General features: G+C 49.5%; 1 protein-coding gene across 2 annotated transcripts in view; it reads left to right on the top strand.

Moving 5' to 3' along the window:
• Positions 1-22,919, top strand: part of SBK1 (SH3 domain binding kinase 1) — an 84,349-nt gene that overhangs the window by 36,523 nt on the left and 24,907 nt on the right. The window contains exon 1 of one of the 2 annotated variants that reach the window (XM_054042466.1): positions 1,058-1,617. The exons of the other annotated variant lie outside the window; for it this stretch is intronic. The gene's annotated coding sequence lies outside the window, so the exon portion shown is untranslated. Of the gene's footprint in view, positions 1-1,057; positions 1,618-22,919 lie in introns of those variants that run through there. 2 annotated transcript variants of the gene reach the window in all.

A 22,919-nucleotide genomic window follows, 5' to 3' on the forward strand; every position in this document is an offset into this window, starting at 1 on the left:
TGTTTTTGTTAAAATTGTTTTTTACTAAAATAGATGAAATATTTAAAAAAACAAAACAAAAATTAAATCGACTATGTCAGCTAGGTCAACATGAGACACTTGAAATATTGGGGACAAAAGGGGCAGTGACGTTAAAGCCCTCTGCCCTAGGATGAATTCCATCAGGCCCTGCTGACTTGAATACATCTAACTTATCTAAATATTTTTAAACTGTTCTTTCCCTATTTTGGCTTGCATTCCTTGTCCCTTATGAATATTGTTTTGAGTATCTGGTCACCATAAACCTTTTTAGTGAAAACTAAAGCAAAATAAACATTAAACACCTCAGCCTTCTTAAAGTCATCAGTTATTAGTTCTCCTTCCCTGCTAAATGCAGGGCCTATACTGTCCTCAGTCTTTCTCTGGCTCCTAATGTATTTAAAGAACCTCTTCTTATTGTCGTTTTTGTCCCTTGCCAGCTGTAACTCACTTGGGGCCTTAGTCTTTCTGCTTTTGTCCCCAGGTGCTTGTGCTGTTCTTTGTACTCCTCCATAGCAATTCCTCCTTGTTTCCACTTTTTGTAGGGTTCCTTTCTGAATAACTGGCACCCCCAAATAACTTGAGTTCTGCCCCCCATCTCCTTTGAGCAGGAGACTGCACTGCCTGAGCTGCTCCTCCTGTTAGCCATTCGCAGCTGGGGTTGTGCTCACTACATCTGTCCAGGGACAGGGGAGCTGAGCGACTCTGCCCACACCAATGGGTGTCTCCTGCAGAGACAGCCAAGCTCATCTCACCCATGCTCTTGAGTCCTACAAGAGAGTGACACCGCTCCAGCCAAAACAAATCCAGCCGCCCCCAGATTAACTCCACCCCGTGAGCCGAGGCGAGCCCGGGCCTTTGGCAGCCTATCCAGGCGTGTGTGACCTACATACTCGGACGTGTGAGGTGAGACGAAGGCGGCGGCGCAGGAGCGCTAGGACCCGGCTGGCTCGGCCCGCCGGAGGAGGAGCCGGGGCGCGGCGAGGAAGGAGGCCAGTGGCTGAGCTCTCCAGGCAGAGACGGGGGGGACGTACCCAGACATACACACGCACCGAGCCAGGACAAAGCGGGGAGCTGGCTGTGCGGCTGGGGCGCACGGATCCCCGCGGGGCTGCTGGCCCAGAGGCGAGGCGGCTCTGGCTGCTCGGGGACCGTCCCTCCAGGGGCCGGGGGGCGCCGCGATGGAGCGGAGAGGTGGCGGCGGCGGCCGGGCTGCGCGGCGGCTGCTGTCCGGGGACAAGCGAGGACCCCGCCCGGCGCCGGCAGCTGTAGCAGCCCGGGGCGCTCGCCGCGCCTGAGCCGCCCCCTCCATCCCTGGCCCGCCCCGCGCTGCGGACCCGACCCGGCGGTAGCCCCTGCCCGGGGCCATGAGGACCAGACCCCCCTAGCGGAAGCCAGGCGAGCGGCGGAGGGGGGATGTCCCAGCCCCAGTCCTCCCGCGAAGTCAGGCGAGGCGGAGACCGAGCCCCGTCCGGGGGCCCCCCAGGGGCACAGGGAGCGAGCCTCGCCCGGGCACGCAGGGGCGATCGTCGGCGGGCGAGAAGAAGGGAAGGTGAACGTGTGTGAGGGAGCCGGGGGCTCGCCCCAGCCCCCACCCAGGTAAGGCCGGGCTCCGAGCCGCCCTGGGGCCCCGCAGATCTCCCCTTCGCGGCGTGGGTGCGGGTCCAGGTGGAGCCCAGCACAGCCGGACAATGCAGCGGCAGCCCCTCCCTCAGGGCCGCCGGGAGCCCCCAGCCCGGGCAGGGCCTTGCTAGGATAAGGAGGTCGCTGTGAGTCTGGAGACACCCCTCCCCCGGCCGATCTGTCTGTCCCCCATTGTGCAGCTACAGACGGATGCTCCGGGCGGAGGCAGGTGCAGGGAGGGCTGGGCTCTCCTTCCGCAGCTCGCTCCACTCCCCTGTTGTTCGTCTGAAGGCCCTTTCCTTTGTGTCTCTCCTGTGTGCAAAGCCTAGTCCCCCCTCCCCCCCTCAATCGCTCCCGGGGGGGCTGCATGCGCTCGGCGGTACCAGCCCCAACACAGCCATCCACAAGGGTCTGCATACACGCCCTAAATGCGCTAGATCGGGGCTTTGTATGGGGGGCGAAGCCTCCCCCTGATTGTCCTGCTCTGGACCCCCCCCCGCCCCCTTTGCTACTGGCATGGAAATTGACATGGTGGGGAGTGGCGGTGAAACAGGGATCCAACCTCTTTTTTTTTTATCAATGGATGTCAATCTCGTCTAATCCTGATTCCCCCCTTCACCCCAGGTGTCCCTCCCCCTGCCCTGTAATGGGTACTAGAGTAAATACACAGCAGTATCGGATATGGCTTGGTTCTGGCTGTGGTTCTGTCAGGCCCTTTCTCTGTGAACACAGAGGGATGTAAGTGAGCTGGTAGCAGCACCAGGAGCAAATTCTATTGTCCCTCCACCCCAGAGCTCTCCCAGAGTTGGCACAACCTCAGCGATTGAATTGATCTCATTCCATAGTACCTGTATCCAGGGGCCAGTGCTTGAGGTGACAATTTCCCAGCAGTGTCAAGATCCTACATATTCTGCACATCTGTCTCTCACAGCAGCCTTCTTCTTTGCCACCTGTACTTCCCCTATCAGTTTAGGGTCCTTCTAGCCAGTTCTTAGGTACTCTTTCCTCCCCTCCCTCCCCCCTTGTTGCCTTAAATCCTCACTCCTGTTCTAGGAGGGAAGCCTAGGGCTACTTATTTGATCCCTTGTTTACCTCCCTTCTGTGAATCGCTGAAACTTTCTGACAGATTGCTGCATGGATTTCAGGGCTTGGCTTTAGGCAGTATGGGGGCGGGAGAATGTGAAGAGCAGGAGGAGGGATTATATTTTGAAGTCCCATATATCATGCACTGCCTCCCCTGAGGCTTTCTAATGCTTTCAGAAGTGCTCCAATGTCATGGTGTTTGTGCTGTGAAACCCTCCTGGAAGAATCCTTTGCTATAGGCAACCCTGCTGGAAACACTGTCCCAAAGATGGCCTGTCCTCTACCCCCAGGTAGATAAGTGCCGAGGTAGCAATCTCTCTTGGGGGAGGAGTGCCGATTTTCAGAAGGTGGTGTATCCCCTCCCTCCATAGGCACAGAGCAATATCTCCATCATTACACATCTTGAGAACTGGCCAGGGCTATTTTCTCCTGGCAAACAACATGCTGTAAATACTAGTTAATGGAGCCATTTAACGGTGGCGGTCCTTGTGAGCTGAGGAGATAATATCTTGTCCTGCTGACATCTCCTGATGTCATTGGCCTTAAGGGCGGGGGGGGGGGGGGGCGATTCACCTGTCCTTTGGGCCTCCCAGCACCTTCTATAAGCATGGCAGGATGATCACCTCCTGGGACATGTGTCGTAGAGCTAGACAGTTCTTGGTCTCCTCTAACTTGGTTCTTAGGCTCAGCCTTTCCAGGTGGCCCAGCTATTCTGTTGCTTGGGGTAGCTGGTTAGACAGGGTGCGCAGCTGGTGTGGCTGTGACGTGCATGGCCATTTATTTTCATTTCTGCCTGATGGGCCTGCTGTTGCTGGAGTCTTCTCTTCTGGCCTGGGTGTGCTGCTTGTCATTCAGCTTTGCCTGTACCCTAGGGATGGCATCCCAGGTTGGGAGGGGACTAGAGCCCAGTTGCTTGATTGTGCTGTATTGTCAAGGAACCAAATGATCTCAGCAGGGATCAGTTCCTGCTGGTAGCTTATAGAAACTCTGAACCAGAGATGGAAACAGAGTGAGTCATGCTTGAAAGGAGTTGGAGCCTGAGTGGCAATGGAAATCCAGGGGTAAGGACTGGTGAAGAGTTTAGTGGGCTTTAGTTTTCCAAATGTGCCTTTTGAATAGTCACTGTGCAGCAGAGCCGCGAGGGAGAGCGTGGCTGTAATGGCTCCTGAGGACAGGAGAGTGATTTTGCTCTGGAGTGATTGATTGAGGGCTGTGAGTAGAGGTGACTCTGTTGACTTGACGAAATTGATTGCTGGGATAGAGCTGATGGATTGGGCTAGAAAAGGCAGGAAAAATAGAGGAAGCAAGAGGCCATCTCCAGCAGTGAGATCGGAAGCTAGGTAGTGGTGGGCCAAGTGGCAGGCAGTGGAGGGGTGAGCTGCCCACCTGAACTGGACAAATAGAGGGGAGTGGCAGGAAAGGTGAGAGCTGATTGGGTTTTGTTTTTAATCTTCATTCTTAGTGGGATGCAGTGGAAAGAACCTGTCATTGAGCTAGAGTCTAGGGCTATGGCTACACTGGCGCTTTATAGCGCTGCAACTTTCTCGCTCAGGTGTGGAAAAAACACCCCCCTGAGTGCAGCAAGTGACAGCGCTGTAAAGCGCCAGTGTAAACAGTGCCCCAGCGCGGGGAGCATGGCTCCCAGTGCTGTAAGCTAATTCCCTCGTGGAGGTGGAGTACCTGCAGCACTGGGAGAGCGATCTCCGAACACTGGCATGCGACCACACTCGCACTTCAAAGCGCTGCTGTGGGAGCGCTCCTGCGGCAGCGCTTTGGAGTGTCGAGTGTAGCCACAGCCTAGCTCAAGAATCAGCTATGCTTTAGGAAGGGTGAGCGTGACCCAGTTAAATACCCATTGACCACCTACTTACCATGTGGCCAAATTGTGTCTGCAGATGGTAGAAGCAACTCAAGGTGCCCTGAGGCCAGGGCTGCTGACCTACCAGATGGACAGCAGGGTGCATGATGTGCCTATATGGGGCTGGCTCCTCAGCTGCTATAAGTTGGCATAAGGCTTTTGTTCTGATTGCTATACTAGCTGAGAATCTGGTTCATGGCATCTAGAGACCTGCTGGAATGGGCCTGCCAATTACCTTTAGTTGAAGCCAGTGTTGGGATGGAAGGAGATCAAAGAAACATGAAGAGATGGGTCCAGGGAGCCACCATCTGGCATAGGCTGAGGAGGATAATAATTCCTCCTAGACTGAGCAAATCCCTCTGGGGGGAAGAGAAACAGTTTGTGCATTGGATGCATGTTGTTTTTACCAGGCGTAGAGAGAGCTGGGTGTGGGGTGATCAGAGGGGGGATGTTGGATCTCATGAGCTGTGTAGAGTCTCTTACAGAGACTTGAGACATTGGTGGGCACAGTAAATGGCAGCACTAGTGATAGGCACTAGCAGGAGATGGCACCTGGGATCTGCCTGTAGATGCTTAGAAACAAGGCTGAGGTTAGGGACTTTGGGCTCTGAGATTCTTCTAGTTCCACATGCAGGGGGATAGAAGAGCTGAAGTTTGTGGATGAGGGACCGAGTTTATTAGGCTGTGGGGAAAGGAGGGCTCTTAATCACTGCTGGCAATGACAGCAAAGAAGAGTTTGGAGGCTGTTTAAGAGGGTGGAGGGGAGGGGGAAAGCTGGCAGGTATAGAGACGCTCTCTAGTCAGACAATGGACATCATCTGCTGGGGACATCAGAGGTACAAGTTCCACTGCAGTATGTATCCAGTAGAATGGGCTAGGATTGCCCTGCGGAAGGGTAGGGTGAGGACAAGGAGGAATAATCCAATAAGGTATAACAAGAGTTTCAGGTAAAATGGGCTGTCCTGTTACAAATCACAGCTGCAGATCAGCGTGGGATGTTTGAGACATACCTGGGTGAGCTGGAAAGGCTGGGATTTGGGGAAGATCTTGACACCACTGGCATTTCCGTGGTGGGAAGGGAACAATTAGCGAGATGCTCTGACGAACTATACATGGGGGGAGCAAGGCGAATACCTATCATGGGGATACTCTTTACAGGTGGTGAAAGTGAGACATTGCCAGAGAAGATGGAAGAATTGAGGGCGGTGGGGTTGAAAGGAGACTAAAAGATGGAACAACTCAAATAATTAAGTTCCCATAAATCACCAGCACTGGAAGTCACTCTTCAGAGCGTGCTAAAGAATGGAGAAATGAGCTAGTAACAAAGATTCATAATTTATCATTAAAAAGTGCTGAGAAGCCGGAGGACTGGAAGGCAGCCAGTGCTGTGTCATCTTTGTAAAAAGGTGCCATGCTAAGGGTGTGCTTGGAAATAATAGGCCAGGGAAAACAGTAGAGAAAAACTATGGAAGAGAGAATTGCAAAGCATTGAAACGAGTGTAATAGTTTAGGGATGGCTTCCATAAGAAGAAAGCTGTTTGTCTCACCTGTTAGTACTGAATGATCAAACTAGTGGGTAGAGCAGAAATGGTGGAGATCAGTTATTTGCTCTTTCCAAAAGCTTCTGGGGAAGAGCCTCATAAGATGCTATTCAAGGTACCTGATAACCATACAGAGAATGGTGAAGCCCTGTCGCTGATTAATAGCTGACATGAGACATGACGGGATCTCATTGGGGGGGGAACATTACATATGACTGCCCTAAGGGTCTGTACCAGGACCCGTGTTCGATATATTTATTAACCTAGAAAGGGGGGCTGGGTACCGAAGTGGAAAAATTTGCACCCAACACAGAGCACGACTGAGAGCTCACATACACCTGTGTAATTGCATTAACTACAAAGAAGTCACACCAGATTTACAGCGATGTATGAACTGAATCAGGCCCTATATGGTTTAACTTAGTTCAGCAGCATTACGAGGCAGGCGCTCCAGAAGAATCTGGAAAAATCAGGTGACATGAAATTCAGCGTAGAAAAATGCCAAAGTTGTGCCCATTGGAAGGAACATAGGAAAGTGCCCTGCTATCACAGGCAACCTGTGATTCCTGTCAAGGGATCGTTGAAACTACTCGTCCACTCCTTGAGGATCTGAATTGGTTGTAACTTCTACAGAGAATTATTTAGGCATCATTGTGGATAACACAATGAAGCTGCCTGCTCAATGTGCAGCAGCCATGAAAATGGAGTGGATTAGGTGTTAACATGACATAGGAAGAGGATGGAGAATGATGCAGAAAATGTTATAACATCATTACCTTGAACAGCATCACATTCAGATTTAGTTTTGTCTAGTGAGCCACGTGCATGCTCCTAGTTCTTCATCACATGAGAACAAAAGGCCACTGGAAATTAAAAGGCAGCGTACTTAAAATGGATGAAGAGAGCTGCTTTTTGAGGGGAAGTTGTGGAACTCCCTGCTGCAGGATATCACGGAGGTAAACAGGCTAACAAGATTAAGGAATGATTAGACCTTTATACAGGGTGAGAAAGATGGTCTTGGAATGAGACTCAGTCACTGGATAGCAATCTGATTTCCGTTTATGGCTCTGCCACATGCTTCCTATGTGACCTTAGTCAATCACTTAATATTTTGGTGGCTCAATTTCCCATTTGTAAAATGGGCATAATATTTCCCTACCTCCCAGGGGTTTTTTGAGGATAAATCTTTTGAGCTGCTCAGATATGAGTGACAGGAGCCATATATGCACCAAAGCAGATAGAAGAAGAAGAATAGCAAAGGTTGTGACAGTGGTTATGAGGACTCTCAATCCAAATGCCTCATGACATCAGCTTGGGTTAGGAAGAAATATTGCCCTATGGGATATTGCGTCTGTAGATGCTCTCTTTGGGTAGTGATGGTTATACCTTCCTCTGAGTTACCTGATATTAGTGATATGGACCATTTGGCTGCCCCAGTGTGGCAATTCCTATGAATCGGCCCCTGTACAAATATTGAATCTCTGCTGAGATGCAGTCTAGTCATGTTATCTATATAACATGACCTGCCCTGGTGAGTTACTTTGCTGCCCACAGTACTGCTCATGACCAGCCAAGCTGGCAATTAGTATCCATGACATCTTACTGACCGGGCTTTCATGACACCATAATTATGAACTGAAGAGGTTTTTTCTCCTATGCTCCTAATCAGTTAATTAAGTACAATATCCATTGAATGCCTATGTTTTTCAGGGGCTATCCTGCAATATTTATGCTTATGGCTGTTTACACTACACACATTCTGATCTTTGAGGGTCTATTATGTAGCTGTTAATTTTTGCTTTTGGGATAAATCCTATGGTACAAAAGCCTTATTGGAAATTGCTTATGCTGATTCTGAGTTACCAGAGGAAGCAGTGTAGAAAATGGTATTGGCAAATGACAGGTAGAGATCCTATAATCCATGAGCAGGAATTGAACCCAGATACAGTGGCCAGGGAGCTAGCCTAGAACTCAAGGTATGTGGGTTAAATACCCTGCTCTGCCACAGACTTCCTGTGTGACCTTGGGGAGGACACTTAATCTCTCTGTGACTCATCTGCTATCTATAAAATGATGGCACTTCCCTCCTCACAAGGGTGCTGTGAGCATAAATACATTTAAAAATCGTGAGGTGCTCAGGTACTATGGTAAGGGGCCAGATCTGTACAAGAGACAGCTGGCATGGCCTACCCAGGGGTGGGTTAGAGCAGGATCTTTGAAATCAGGCTTGTGGTGGCCTCAGAGAGACCATATGGTAGGGAGTCAGTGAGAAACCAAGGGCCAAATATCCTGCTGGTTTAAATTGGTGGAGCTCCATTAACTCCCATCAAATTGTGACAGATTACAGCAGCTGAGACTTTTGTCCCCAGGAATCTGTCAGCATGGAGATGGGGCTGGAAGATTGAAATCAACGTGCCTGTTGGATAAGGATTTAGGGACAGAGAGGGACAGTCTCGGGGGTTTGGTGGCAGGACATAGTGTGCTGAATCTGTCTTAATTCCCTCCAGGAATTGCTCTCATGTAATTTTTGCAGATTACTAGATTATTATTGTCTGTATTACAATATTGCCTCGAGGTCTGCATTGAGATCGGGGCCCTGTCATGTCAACTAATGTACAAACATTTAGGCTACGGCTATGCTTTCAGTGGCATGTAGAGTACATACTCTGCAAACTCAGCTAGCACAGGTGTAAAGAGCAGAGTGGAGGGTGAGGCATGGCTTAGGCCAGTTAAGCAGAGGCCCTGCTTGCCCGAAGCCAAGGATATATACCCCACATGGCTCTCTGCATGCCCAAGCAATGCTTCCCATGTCTACACTTCTATTTTTAGCTACGTAGTGCCCCACTGTCTCAGCCTCTCCCTGCCATAGTGAAAGACTCCAGCAGTGGGGAAAGGCTCCGGCAGGTCCCTGCTGCTGGAGCCTTTCACTGCCGTGTGGACTCAGCCTGCCTTTCACTGCAGAGCATAGCTACCTGTCACCATGTGTAGGCAAGGCCTTATGGAGGGATGGTTCTTGCCCCAATGAGCTTGCAATCTAAATAGACAAGACAAAGGATAGGAGGGGGATATAGAGGCAGAGAAGTGATGTGACTTGCCCAAGGTCAGGCAGCAGGTCAGCAATCCCAGTACTCTAATCACAGACCACACTGCTTCCCTGATAGATGCATATAGTCCCTTTCTTCCCCACATTGTAATTTGTGTTGTTTTTTTCAACAAAGCAATCAACACTAAAGGTTATAGCTGCAGCCGTGGAAAAAAGAGGATGAAAGAAAAACACAAAGCATTATACAAAGAACAGATATGCTGAGGTGAACTAGAGTGAAGGTTGCTGCTGAAAAGGAAGATGGGGATGTGGTTTAACAAATGGAGTGGCCCAGCAGGACTCCTGGGCTCTGCTTCTGTTTCAGCTTGTGACTTTTATGAATGACTTTGCCACTCTGGGCCTCAGTTTCCCCATCTGAAAATTTAACCTAGCTATTGTGAGATTGAGTTAATTAATGTGTGTAATGAGCTGTCAGATGGAAGTTGCTAAGGAAGTGAAAAGTATAATTATTTATTTGTGGGGGGCGGGAAGGGAAACCCATATTTGTGGAGGGCTAAGTCAATTATCCATGTACAAACCTACCTAGCTACTGACTGCCCCTTAAGACAGAAAAGAGCCCAAGAATATCCATCAGTAAGAATATGAATATAACTAGTATTTACATGGAAAAATTAATAGAGCTGGTTGGGAAATTTTTCATCAAAATAGTTTTTTGACCAAAAAATGGGTTTTTTGGTTTGAAATCAAAGCATTTAGAAAACTGTATTCATTTCAGTGAAATATTGTTTAGAAAACAAAACAAAACATTTTGATAATAGCAAAACTCCTGTTCCATCCTTTTTTGGAACATGACATTTTGATATTTTTTTTTTGGTTACAAAACAAAATCAGGGTGTTTTTTTTTATATATATATATAAAAAGATTTTAAAAAGTTGAAATGTGTTGATCAACCTGAAATAAATTTTTTTCCCCAAAAACTTCAAAATTTCCTGCAAAACAAAATTCTGGGGAAAAAAATATATTTCAGTTTGATCCACACACACACACATACATACAAGCAACATTTCCCCCAGGAACACTTTCCCTAAATGAATTGTCGACATTCCCCATAATAGCAACAGTCGCTTAGGAGCAACATAGCAAAAGGGCACAGATATGTTTCTACTAATGAGCATCTACTGTATTTCCCATATTTCAGAGTGGTAGCCATGTTAGTCTGTATCAGCAAAAAGAACGAGGAGTACTTGTGGCACCTTAGAAACTAACATTTATTTGGGCATAAGCTTTTGTGGGCGAAAGCCCATTTCCTACTGTATTTTCCACTGTATTTTATATATATATTTCCCCATGCTAATTTCCCTAATTCTAATTCTGTATGTGTGTGTATATATAATATCTTCCTACTGTATTTTCCACTGCATGCATCTGATGAAGTGGGCTTTAGCCCACGAAAGCTTATGCCCAAATAAATTTGTTAGTCTCTAAGGTGCAACAAGTACTCCCTGTTCTTTTTATATTTCCCATATGCGACTGTTGCTGTTATGGGGAGTGTCGACAATTCATCTAGGGGAAACTGTTCCTGGGGGAAATGTTACTTGTAAGTGTTGGTTGCACTTACAAAGTGTTGCTGCAAACAAGCGTCAACTGTAATGGTATTTCCCATAAAGTGGAATATCCAGTTTTCACACAGTTTTAAAAACTAATGCTGGATCGACTGATTTGGATCAAACAAAGCTAAACTGAGGCAGGAGGATTGTAATTGGATTCAGGAGACCTGAGTTCTAATCCCATTTGTGCCTCAGATCTACAGTGTAACTTTGGGTAGGTCACTTTGCCTGGTCCTACTTCCATCATTTGTTTCTCTTGTCGGTTTAAACTGAAAGATCTTTGGCTCAGGAACCATCCCTTGTTGTTTGTTTGTCTGGTGTCTAGTGCCGTGGAGCCCTGATCTCATCTCAGACCTCTAGGAGTTTCTGTAATACAAACATATATTGATTATGTGTGTTGTGATGGCACCCAGGAGTTCTAGGCATGGCCTGCGACGCCCATTGTGCTAGGTGCTGTACAAACACAGAACAGACAGACAGTCCCTGCCTAGATAACGGAATCTGTTTGGAGGTTTGACATGGGTTATATTTTTTCCTTGTTTCATTTGTGCAGTTCTTGGTTCCAGCCAAGACCAAAATTTGAAATCTAATCTAATCTGGTCCCTTTGTCTAATCACTCTGTGGTCTGACTTCACTGGTTCCAGTCCTGTTCCATATAGACAAGCAGCCCCATAACTAAAACCAACATGCAGGCATTGGTACTGTTGAGCAGCTTTAAAGGAGCCCAAGAATGCTGTGGCTAATGGAGAATGACCGACCCCTTCTCATCCCAATGGCTGGTCCCTCTAGGTCAGGACTGAGGCACTGGCAGAGGCTGGTGTTGTGTGAAGTGTTCCCTGCACGTGTTGAGAGAGACTCCTCCAGACACTCCAGGGTGTTGCTCTGGCAGCTTTCCTGAACACTCAGTTCACACAGACACCCAAATTAAATACTGATTTACACAGCCCTGCTACCCTACAGAACAAGGACTCGTGCTCCAGGAGATGAGCTGTGTGATAAACTGTCCTCGGTCTTTCTCGTTTCAGCAGGAAGCGAAGGGAAATGTGCAGACAGCTCCGGGTGGGGGAGCACAGCTGGGAAGCTGGAAGGGCTGCCTGCTTTGCCTGTTATTTCTGTTACTGCTGGGCTCTGAGCACTAGGAGCTGTCCAAACCCAGCATAAGAGACAGCCCTAAATAGACAAAACAGAGGAGCAAAGCAACTTGCTTCAGATCACGCAGTGGGTCAGGGATCAAACTGGAACTAGAACTCACATCTGCAGAGTCCTAATCTAGTGTCCAACCCCCTAAGCTAGGCTATGCACTCCCTTCCCTGTCCCAGTGGGGTCTGAAGTTGTGCAGTAAATACCTTGTAGGTTCCCAGCTTTTGCTGGACTGGGTTCAGGTCAGTCAGTACAAGCAGATGCCCTGCCCGTGAGTAATTAGCACCTCAGAGGTGGGGCAGCTCTAGGAGGGTGCGTGAGGCTTGTATGCTCCTATCTCAGGTTTGCTAAGGGGAGTGGATCGCTTTACATAATCCCCTGCCTTTCAGATCCACCAGGTGGGGCTGCAAACCGGCACCTCTGGGGGTCAGGCTGATGGAGGAAAGCTGCTATCCAAGCCATGGTCATGGAGCAGCCTGATGCACAGCTGGTCTTATACAACAGGCAGGTGCTTTGTTTAGATCCCCCGCAGGGAGTGAAATTCATCCTGTGCAGAAGGCTAGCACGAGGCCTGGCCACTTGGAAGCTACCCAGACACTTCAGTGAGTACAGAATGGAGCTGCCCACCTCTGCCACTATTCCACTGCCCAGGCCCCAGAACAGTGTCATCATCTCCACTTGCATTTAAATACAAACCTATGGGGGACAATTTCAAAAGTGCCCTGGAGAGGTGGGGCACTGACCCATTGAAAGCCAAGGGGAGTTAGGCACCTGGCTCTAGTTTTCCACAGAACTCATCCCCAAGAGGTGTCACTTACTGCTCACCTTCAGAGCTTTCCTGCAGGCAACTTTCTGTACTCCCTCCTCTGTTCTCAGGCAGCTCTCCTGATGCTCTCTCTGCCGGTCTGTCTCACTTCTGGATGCCCAGATGAGATCTCTTAAGCCCAATTAGGGGGCAGATGATGAATCACAGGTGCACTGGTCCCTGCTGCCTTTTACAAGGGGTTAGTGACCCTAGCCCACAGGGTCATCTGCAAACATCACAAGAGCCAGCAAACCAGTTTAATGATGCTGAGGAACTCTGGGGTTCTGCTGTGGGGTCTGGTCGATAAGGCACCACCTACAGGCAATGTAACCAGGGACACAGCTCATTACACCAGCATCCAGGACTATGGACTAGCCAGAGATGCTCGTGGTTCTTCATAGAGCAGTATGTGTTCCAGGGTCCATTGATCTCAGGGACCCCTCACTCTCCCATGGCTGTGTCCGAACTAGGGTCCGTTTGCCATTCAGCTCCAGGGGCGGGAGCGTTGTCTTAACAGGGCTCTAAGGCAGCAGCCCTGCTCAAGGCAAGGCTACACAACACAGTGCCTAAACACCAGCCGCTGTCCAGAGCTCTGTCCAGTAGGACTTCCACCACTGCAGCTCCACCAGTGATGGCAACAGAGGGAGGTGGGAGCAAAGGGGTGCTGGTGCAGATGGAGCCTCATTCTCCTCCCCTCCCCCCAGCCACTGCAGTTAGCAATGGCACTTCTGCCATCAGCTTCCCTGGTGGACACGTGCGGCGCTCTAGAACTTGCACCTGCTGATGGGCCATCAGAGCCCAAGTCTTCAACAGTAGCTTTAGCATGGAGGCAGGGGCTGCTGATAGCAGAAGGCTCAGAAGATGCTGGTGGGAGGCTGTAGGAGCAGAGTTTTGCCTGGGGCTGCGGGCCCCCTGGAGCTGGCACAAGGGTGAGGCACAAGAGAGTCCATCTTTGGTCAGGCTGGCCCCTGATACAGCTGCTGCTATCCCTTGGGCCAATGGTCTCTGATGTTTCCCTGGCTTTGGGTGGGGTGACAAGGGATTGTGCTGCATGGCCTACCCTAGATAGACAGTGGACATGCTAGATTTCTTCATCGTGTGATCAGTGGGGAGCAATAGCCTACCTATAAAATAATTTCACCAGAGAGATAGATTAGCAGGAGGCCAAAGCATGGGACAAGGAACTGAGACCTCTGGGTTCTATTCCTGGCTCACGGTTCTATTCACTGCCTCACTGTGTGCTTTGCTAAAGTGCTTTGAGATCCTCAGACGGAAGGTGCGTGAGAATCACAGAGTATTTCATTATTGTTATTGCTTTGGGGATGGGCACCTAATAAGTGGGTGTAACAGAGACCGACCATGAGGTGAGTTCAGAGATGAAACCAAAACCCCACAGATGTTAAACAGAACGGGCCCGATCCTAGTGTAACCCATCCTCTGTTGACCCAATGGAGCTGCAGCAGTTCACACCAGCTAGGGCTCTGGCCCAGTTTCTGCCCCCTCCCACGGCACAAGCTATAATTCACACCGTCTGTAGCAGGTTTCCAAGGCAAGTGTTTTTTCCTTTCATTCCCTTCCCCAGGGAGCTCTCACCCCAGATGCAACGTCTGATTTAAGCAGCCAGGTTGTTGCCTTTAACCCAATTTTTTGACTGGATTGATTGAGGGCCGAAGAGCTCAGGCAATGTGGTGGTTGATTTATTTCCCCTTGCCCAAGGTCACCTGGCGAGGGTCTGGGCAGTGCCACCCTCATACAGCGAAGCCTCACTGAGATGTTTCCATTAGCATCTGCCTGCTCTGCTCATGTTCGATCCAGTTTTGAACCCATTGACTTTGACTCCATTTAACAATCAGGTTGTTTCCTGGCCTGTAATTTTTTGATTGGTACTGAGGTTCCCCCCTGTAATTGACAAGCAGACGCTCCGCCCCTCCCTGCTGGTGTCCTGGGGGGAGCTTTTGTCACAGGGTCTCCAGGGCTCTCAACGAGCTGTTAACGAGTTGCCAATTACTTATTGGCAGAGCTGAAATACTGTTGCACCTAGAGGTAAAAACCTGTCACCTCTGAATGCTGGGGAATTGATCCTTGGGGCTTAATGTCTGTCTCTAACCCACTGCCTCATCCTTCACACCAGCACCTTCTGTGGGAACCAAGCTGCTGTCCCCTGAAATGGAAAAGCCTATTAGGGAGTCCAGGCCATCTCTGTGGAAGGGATAACTCTCGGCCTGTGCCTCTGAGCTCTTGGGGATCTGAACCTGTGTGGGGTAGGTGGCCTTGCTGCCCAGGAGCAGGCTCCTAAATCCTGTTAACTATCCCAACAGCCTTCCTCACAGCCTTCTTTCCCAGGGCATCAGGGTGGGGGTGAGATGAATACAGTGCAGTGATGATAATGCAACAGGTGACAGGTGCACCTGGTGCTGGTCAGAAATGGTCAGCCCCAGACAGGTATCAAGTCTCAAGGCACAGATGAGCACAACAGGGCAAGACAAGGCAGAGAGTGGCCTGTGTAGGAGGTGGCAGGAGTCTTGATTTGTCCTTTGGCAGCCAGAGGCGTCGTTTTACTTCTATGTTTGTGGGGGCAGCTACAGCCAGGCCAATGGGATTGGGGGGGGGAGGGGGAGGGAAGTTCTGTGCCTCCCCAAGGCTTGCAGGGCTGGGCCCATTGTGGGGTCTCTGCTGGCCTGTTGGGCCGGGCACCTGCCCCGGTGTTTGTTTGGATCTTGCACAGAGACCTGTTTTTTTGTTGTTATCATTTTTCCACCCCTGTGGCTTTGCGCCCTGGGTGGCTGCCCTGCTCGCCCTGCCCTGGTTATGGCCTCATGCTTTCTCATCCTCCCTCACTCTGGGTTTGGCGAACAAAAGGCCTCATTTGTGTCTTTGTTTATGAATACTTAACTGGAGACTTACAAAATGTGGAAGGTGGGTGGGGGGTGGAGCCACATGGGTGAGTTATTCTTCCCACCATTCCTCATGTGAATCCCCCTTTCTGTAGCTGCTGCTGACTAGAGGTTGCGGGGAGTGGACTTTTTTTCAGAGTGGGGAGCCCTATGGACAATTTTCAAAGGAGAGTTTGTGTTTTCTAACACACAAGAAGACTGATTCAAGACTACAGAATGGCAGGGAGAGATGAAAGGGGCTTGTGGGGAAAGATTTGGTACTAACAAATACAAAACAGGGCTTCTAGCTTTCCCATGCTGTTCATTTCCACTGCTACCACAGAGCTCTGTACCGCAGCAGTGAAAGCAGCCAGTCTCCCAAGTTTCATTTGCTGCTGCTTGGGAAAACTCTGAGCAGCAGCTGGGGCTGTGATGCTCTCTGCAAACCCGGCATGACACCACTGCCTCACGTTTATATTTAGAACACTCCTCGCAACTGTAAAGGTTAGAAACATTGTAAAATTAAACAGCAGACAGGCGGAAACCATGCGGCCCCAGTTACTGAATTAAAGCAAGCTGATTTGGATCCTGTATCTTTAATAAGGCCTTTCCATGACTTCATGTAACCATGCTGCAGGGAATTAGTGGCAAGTGATCTGGGAAGGGAAGTGTTTGTGAGAGGCCCTCTCTTAAGCAGTCTACAATATGCACATGTTCGAAAACTATTTAAAGGCCACCTGTAGTTGGCAAATTATTTTTTCCCTTGGGCCCTTGGAAGACAGTTCAAAAAAGAACCACTTTGTGTCTGGATCCCAATTCTAATGCTATTACTTGCACTTAAATAGGACTTTTCATCAAGAAATATCCCAGGTCTTGACAAATTTCACATGTTATTCCCCTATTGCAGATGGGGTAACTGAGGCAGAGTTTCAGACAAAGCTTTAAAGAGTGATCAGCAGGGATCCTAGAAATCTGCTTGCCACAGAAAAACGTGGAATTAGCTTTTTTATAGGGGGTTTGGTTAATGTGGAGAGTCAGATAATGGAGGCTCAGATAAATGAGGTTCTGCTGTATATCAATAAAACATTGTGTTCAACTGACACCTCTAGATATTGTGGCCAGGGATCCAAAGTTCAGCATTTCATTTTAATCGTGGAAAAATGCAGAATGTTGTTGGTTTTTTAATTGGAGAATTTTGGATTTTTTTTATCATGGGAAAACTAGGATCCCTGGTGATCAGCCCTGGCCTGCGCGGGACACAGAGACTAGGAAAGACAGAGAGAGAGTGTGCGTGTAGCTGCTCCCATAGCTTTGTGCCCTGGGCTGCTGCCTCACCCGCCACCCTGCAGTTGGGGCGGGGAGCAATGTCCCCCGGCTCTTCAGGCTATGCCCATGTTGGCAGCCCCAGCTCAGTAACCAGCAGGGCTATGGGATAACCCCATAAAATGTACCTTTTGCAGATCCTCTGGAGAATTTGTAAGGAGAAATCTGGCTATGGAGCAAATAAAACTCCATTTCTTTGGGGGTGAATTTGGCTTCCACTCCAGGCAAACAGAAACACAGGCTGCGATGTCTTCTACCAGCAGGACATGCCAGCCAGGTAGAAGAACTGGGCACCTATGACTGCTAATTAGGGCTTTAGCTGGGTAAAAGAACATAAGAATGGCCATACTGGATCAGGTCCATCTAGCCTAGTATCCTGTCTTCCAACAGTGGCCAATTGCAGGTGCCCCAGAGGGAATGAACAGAACAGGTAATCATCAAGTGATCCATCCCCTGTTGCCCATTCCCAGCTTCTGGCAAAAGTTTTTCAACTGAAACTTTTTGCTTTGGTGAAAAATGCAGATTTGGCCCCACTGACATGGTTTGCAAATTTGTGGCAGCTTTGTCAAATGGTTTCAGTTGAGGGGAAAAAAACAACAAAACAAAATCTGAAAAAAAAAAAATTCAAAATGTTTTGTGACATTTTTTGAACAAGACTTTGATTTTTTTCAATTGAAAATGATTTTTTATTTTGAAATTTACTTTAATGCAGTTTAATTTTTTTGTAAAACATTAAAAAATGATCAAAATGGATATAAAATGTTTTGTTTGACCTGAAAAAGATTTTTTTTTTTATTTCCTTTTGGGGATGACCCCAAACAATTTTTTTTTTTTTTTTTTTTTAATTCTTCGGAATTGCCAATGACCTGGAAAATCTGTTATTTGCCTAGCTATGCTCAGTGCCCGTTCTCAGCAGCTCTGTGGGCTCACCAGCCTGAGATTAGCAACTTCCGCTCCCGCTTGGCCTGGAGTGTGGCTGGTGGTGACCTGAGCAGGCCAAGCTGCAGGGTGGGTATGCAGGAATGTCTGTGCAGGAGGCCCAGCATAGAGCTAGGGATGGGGAAAGTCCAAAGTCCCACCAATTTTCTTGTATCAATCTTGGCCACTGTGTGGGGGTTGGGACCAGGGGTGTCACTCATTTGATTGACCTGTATATAGCCTTTCTCTGGGGGTGCTCAGAGCAGTCACAAATTTGCCCTAGGCCCCTGCAGTTGGGGGTTGCTCTGATACCATGTGCCCATCTCTCATTACCCAGCTATGTTCCCTTCCGTCTCACACAGGCTCACTGTGGCCTGTCTCCGTTATGCATGTGCCTGGCTGTGACACTAAAATAGGGAGACCGCTCTGTCAGCTAGCAGTGGGCAGGTCTATCTATGGGGACAACAGGGGTGGGTGGGTCTTTCCTTTCTACTCTGCACTGGGGAGGCTGCTTCCAGGCTGCCATGGGGTAAAGTTGGGCACTACCAGAGAGAGCTGGATAACAGGGACAACGCCAAAGCAGCATTGGGAAATGTGACTCTTGGGGAGAGAAGAGACGGCTGCTGACAGGAGACAGTCACTGTCTATAAATACATACAGCAGCCATGGAGTGAGGAAGAAGTGGGTGGATTATCCTCCCTAGTCAATGAGAGAAATGATTCCTGTGCTTAAACAGAGAACAATTTCAGTCTGACTAGTAGGAAGCTCCAATCAAGCCATTGAGCCCACAGAGGGAGCTGCCACATGGGAGTTATAGGATCGCCATCGCTGGAGAGTGTGAAGGGGGTTAGCCACAGGCTTCAGAGCTGGGCTTTAAGGGTGACGTACGGCATTTGTCACTCACGTTCTGTGTATGTTGCCAGTTGCCCATTCTCAGCTGAGCTGGGATGGTATGATGGGGTGTGTACCCTGCACTAACTGTGAGAGACTTCACTTTTGGTGAATGGTTCCCCTGAATCTAAGAGAAACCCCTTCAGGCTGAAACTGGAGGGTTGATCTTTGAGCGTGGAGCAAAACTCAGGAGGAGAGATCGATTTGTGGTTAAGGCACTGGACAGGCACTCAGAGGTGGGTTTGATTTCTGGCTCTGCTGCACATTCTCTGTGCACCCTTGCAAGCTGCTTACTCTCCACCGCTCTTGGTTCCTCCTTGGTAAAGCGGGGCTACACTTCCTATTTCCATTGAGAGCTCTTTGGGGTAGGCGCTGTCTAGCACTATATGAGTGGCCAGACTCCAGCAAGAGCTTCCCAAGGAGAAGCTGTCTGGCTGTCAGCAGGCACAGGCGCTCTGTCCTGCTTCTTTTTGAGTCTGCTCCCGTGTTCCTTGCGTCCCAGTGAATGTGTCCATGGCTTGCTCGTTTTGCCAGCTAGAACCGTGGTACTGTCTCCAGCCGGTGAACAGTTCCCTTCATGTGTGTAGAACTCATTGCACCAGGGCCATGCTTTTCAGATGCGGTCTGTGATGTTAAGGGGCCTTATTTCCTGGGGGCTGAGGAACTGCTTCCCTCTTCGTTGGCAGTATGGTCTGGCAGCTAGTGCACTGGGCTCGGACTCGGCAGAACTGAGAACAGAACCTGGTCTCCAATAGATGTGGATTGGGGCAAGTCACTTCACCTTCCTGGGCGTCAGTTTCCTCATCTGTAAAACAGGGACGATGATTCTTCCATTCTTGGTAAAGCACTTTGAGGTCTGCTGATGACAAATGATGAGCCTGGAGCACTACCATTACATCTGAGGACTGCTCCAGTGGAAATATTCAATGGGGAGTGCCTAGAGTTGTCTTGAGGCTGGTTGGTGCAGTATCAATTTTGTCCCAGAATCCAGGCTCTTGGGCTTTCTTGGCAAGTTAGCCCGGGCTCCGTTTCCCCCATGTGCATCTCTGGCAGGTGATGTAGAAGGTTGCAGATGCCTCTAACCATAGTGGAAAGCTGAGCCTGGGTTAGTGGCATGCAGCTTGCCCACCAGGAGGCATTGCAAGAGGGTGGGAGTGCTGCCTGGAAGCTACTGTAGTACCTGTTACAGCCCACAGGAGGTGCTGCAGGCAATGGTGCAGAAGCAGCATAGCTGAGAGGATGCTCCTAGCTCCTGCTGTTCCACCTCTCCCAGCAGGAGGTGCTGTAGGGTCAGCTAGTGCTGCAGTAGTGCTGGCCCCACTTGTGATCTCAGGGAGAAGGTACAACAGTGAGGATTCAGGGAACAGCAGGAACGGATGGAGCTTGTGCTATTTTTAGCAAAGGACACGGGGACCGTAGACAGGTGCAGAGTTGCAGGCAGCTGCCGGGGCTGACGTATCCAGAGCAGGGAGATGGATGGGGCTTGTTCACTCTGCTCACCTTGCTTTTTGGAAAGTCATTAATTGTGGCATGGCAGCAGCACAGCACAGCCCCCTCCTCGCCCCCCTCCCCCAGCAGGAGATTCAGAAGGGATATTTGGATAGGGCCAGGTGAATGGATCCTGATCAGACCCAAGGTCTGGGGCCATTTGGAAACACCACCTTCCCTAGCTGGGCTGGGGCTGGTGGATTTACACCCAATTATTCACCTAGCCCCACTCTGCTGCAGCTGCCGAGGGGGCAACTCCTAGCTAGACAGGGAGCCTGGAAGCTAACCCAGGACTCCCTGCAAACCCCCCATGACAAAATGGGGACCGCTGGGACCCACTACTCCCCATAGCTCGGAATCCACATTCTCCCCACCCTACAGATGGGAGTGAAGCCTAGTGGTTAGAGCAGGGGACTGGGAGTCAGGACCAACGTTTTTTGACCCAAACTGTTTTTCAATGAAAAACTCAGATTGGTGACACTGAAACAGTTTGTGGCTTCGTGTTGCTTTCGGCAAGCTGGTTTGTTCGAAACCGCCCCCCCGGGCTCCCCCCAAAAAAACATTTTGACAAAATAGAACCTTTCAGTTTGACTTTTTGTTTGAGATTTCTTTTTAATTTTATTTTTAAAAAATTGCTCAAGAATAAAAAAAATGCTTTCGATCTCAGACAGTTCTCCCCCGAATTTTTGATTTGCTAAAAAAAAAAAAAAGTAATTGTTTTCTGTTTGACCTCAAATGAATTTTTCTTCCATTTTCTAGAATTGCCAATGAATGACAAAGTCCATTATTCGCCCAGCTCTGCTCAGGACTCCTGTGCTCTGCACCTAGCTCCGTCACTCACTCACAGCGTGACCTTGTGCAAATAATTTCACTTTTTGCGACTCAGGAGGTTCCCCCGTCTCTAAAACAAGGATAGCACTTCATACCCCATCGGAGGTGTGGGAGGGATTGTTAATCGTTGGCCCGAGGAAGCATGGCAGTGCACAGTATTCTAGCAGCCAGGAGTACCCATAGAGTCTGGTTTTTCTCTATGGATTGAGCTTTTATCCTCTGCAAGGCATTTGACACAGGGTTGCTAGTGACTAAGAACTTGCCAGGAATTTCACAACAGTAAATTGTCGGTCACTTACTCTATTACTTTAATAATTTTTCCCTCTAAGCCACTTTTCCTGAGATCATTCGAGTGTGAGACTTCAGCTGGGGTCGAGTAAAACCAGGGAAAGCACATTCCTTCCGCACATTAATAACTCAAAACTGGCAGAGCTTCCAAACTGCCCTCCAAAAGCAACCCATAGGCCCCCAGCCTGCAGTTGGGTCCGTGCGGGTGGATTCCTGCCCCGCCTGCAAGTACGTTTGGGCACCCGGGGTTAAGCAGTGCAGCTCTGATTGCAGGATTGGGGCCTCAAGCTGCAGCCAAGCTCCATGCAGTGCTGCAACACTCAAGGCAGCTTGTGGATAATGTGACAAATAAGGACCCACAATCAGTGGCAGAGCTAATAGCGGGGGAGGGCGGGGGGCAGCAGCAGCACCGTCCTCCCCAGTGGCCTTTAGGTACATGTCTGGCATCTTTTCAGTCCAACAGGTATAATTGAAAATGGCACCACCAGTGACCCATTGCCCTCCTGCCTGCACCCCTGCTCAAAACCTGGCTCTGCTGTTGCCCACAATGGTGGCCGCTCTCTGACTTGAGGGATGGTTGTGCAGAGCCTGGTTCGCCAGAGTGTTTCAGGGACCAGTCCTGGGAGGAAAGGCCTGCAGGCCCTGGTTGAACCACTGCAGAGCAGTGGCAGTGTTTACACTGGATCCAGAAGCAAAGATCTAATGGAAGTGTGTGTTCCTGAGCCTTTGGCCAAACCACGTTTCTCTCCCTTTGGGGGTGGAGGTGGGGTTGGGGGGTCAGTTCTGGGCTGCATTTGCCCGAGTCAGTCCAGTGGACATGGTGCAAAGCCATCTTTGCAGGCCTCCAATTTGGGGCTGTTCCAGGAGTGGGATCCCCAGTGCAACCTAGCCCTTGTCTACGTGCAAACTTGACTGGAAAACACACCTTTAGTAAACCACTGCAAGACTGTGTGTAGGTAAGACCTTGATCATCCCCGGGACTGCTCTAGGTTATGGCAGCCTTCCCAGGGCAGCCTATGTGCTCTGGCCCCCACTTCTCCCACTCCTTGCCCTACCCCAACATGACCCCTATACCGGGGCTTGTGGGACACTAGCCTAGACACCCTGGATCCAGTGAGTTCTCCCCCATCCCCTTGTGGGGTCTTCAAGCCCCTAGTGTTTTTGGAGTAGCACATAAGAGGTGGAATCTCTTGCCAAACCTGCCAAATGTCATGCATCTAATGTGACACTCATGCACGGTGAAGGCCTGTGCCGCGTTCCTGCAGAACCAATGAACTGTCCACACAATTGCTGTAAACAGGAGAGAGATGGTATTCTGATTTCATGGGCGGGGAGAGGGGTAAATATCTCCCCACGGCTCCTCTGGTCTGCGTCACTGCAGGCACTGCTGCATTCCTGTTCTCTGCCACCAGGGAGCCCATGGTTTGTCCCTTGTCACTTCACTGAGAGCTGCATTGTATCCATCCACTTAGCCATCCATCACTTGTGGAGAGTGTGGGATTCAAACACCTTGAGAGAGAGGCTTTGCAGAATTCTTAGTGAACTTTGTACAGCTCTTGTCTCATTACCCCTCCACAGAGGAAATACC

Source organism: Malaclemys terrapin, chromosome 10, assembly GCF_027887155.1.
Source record: "Malaclemys terrapin pileata isolate rMalTer1 chromosome 10, rMalTer1.hap1, whole genome shotgun sequence".
Lineage (NCBI taxonomy): Eukaryota > Metazoa > Chordata > Testudines > Emydidae > Malaclemys > Malaclemys terrapin.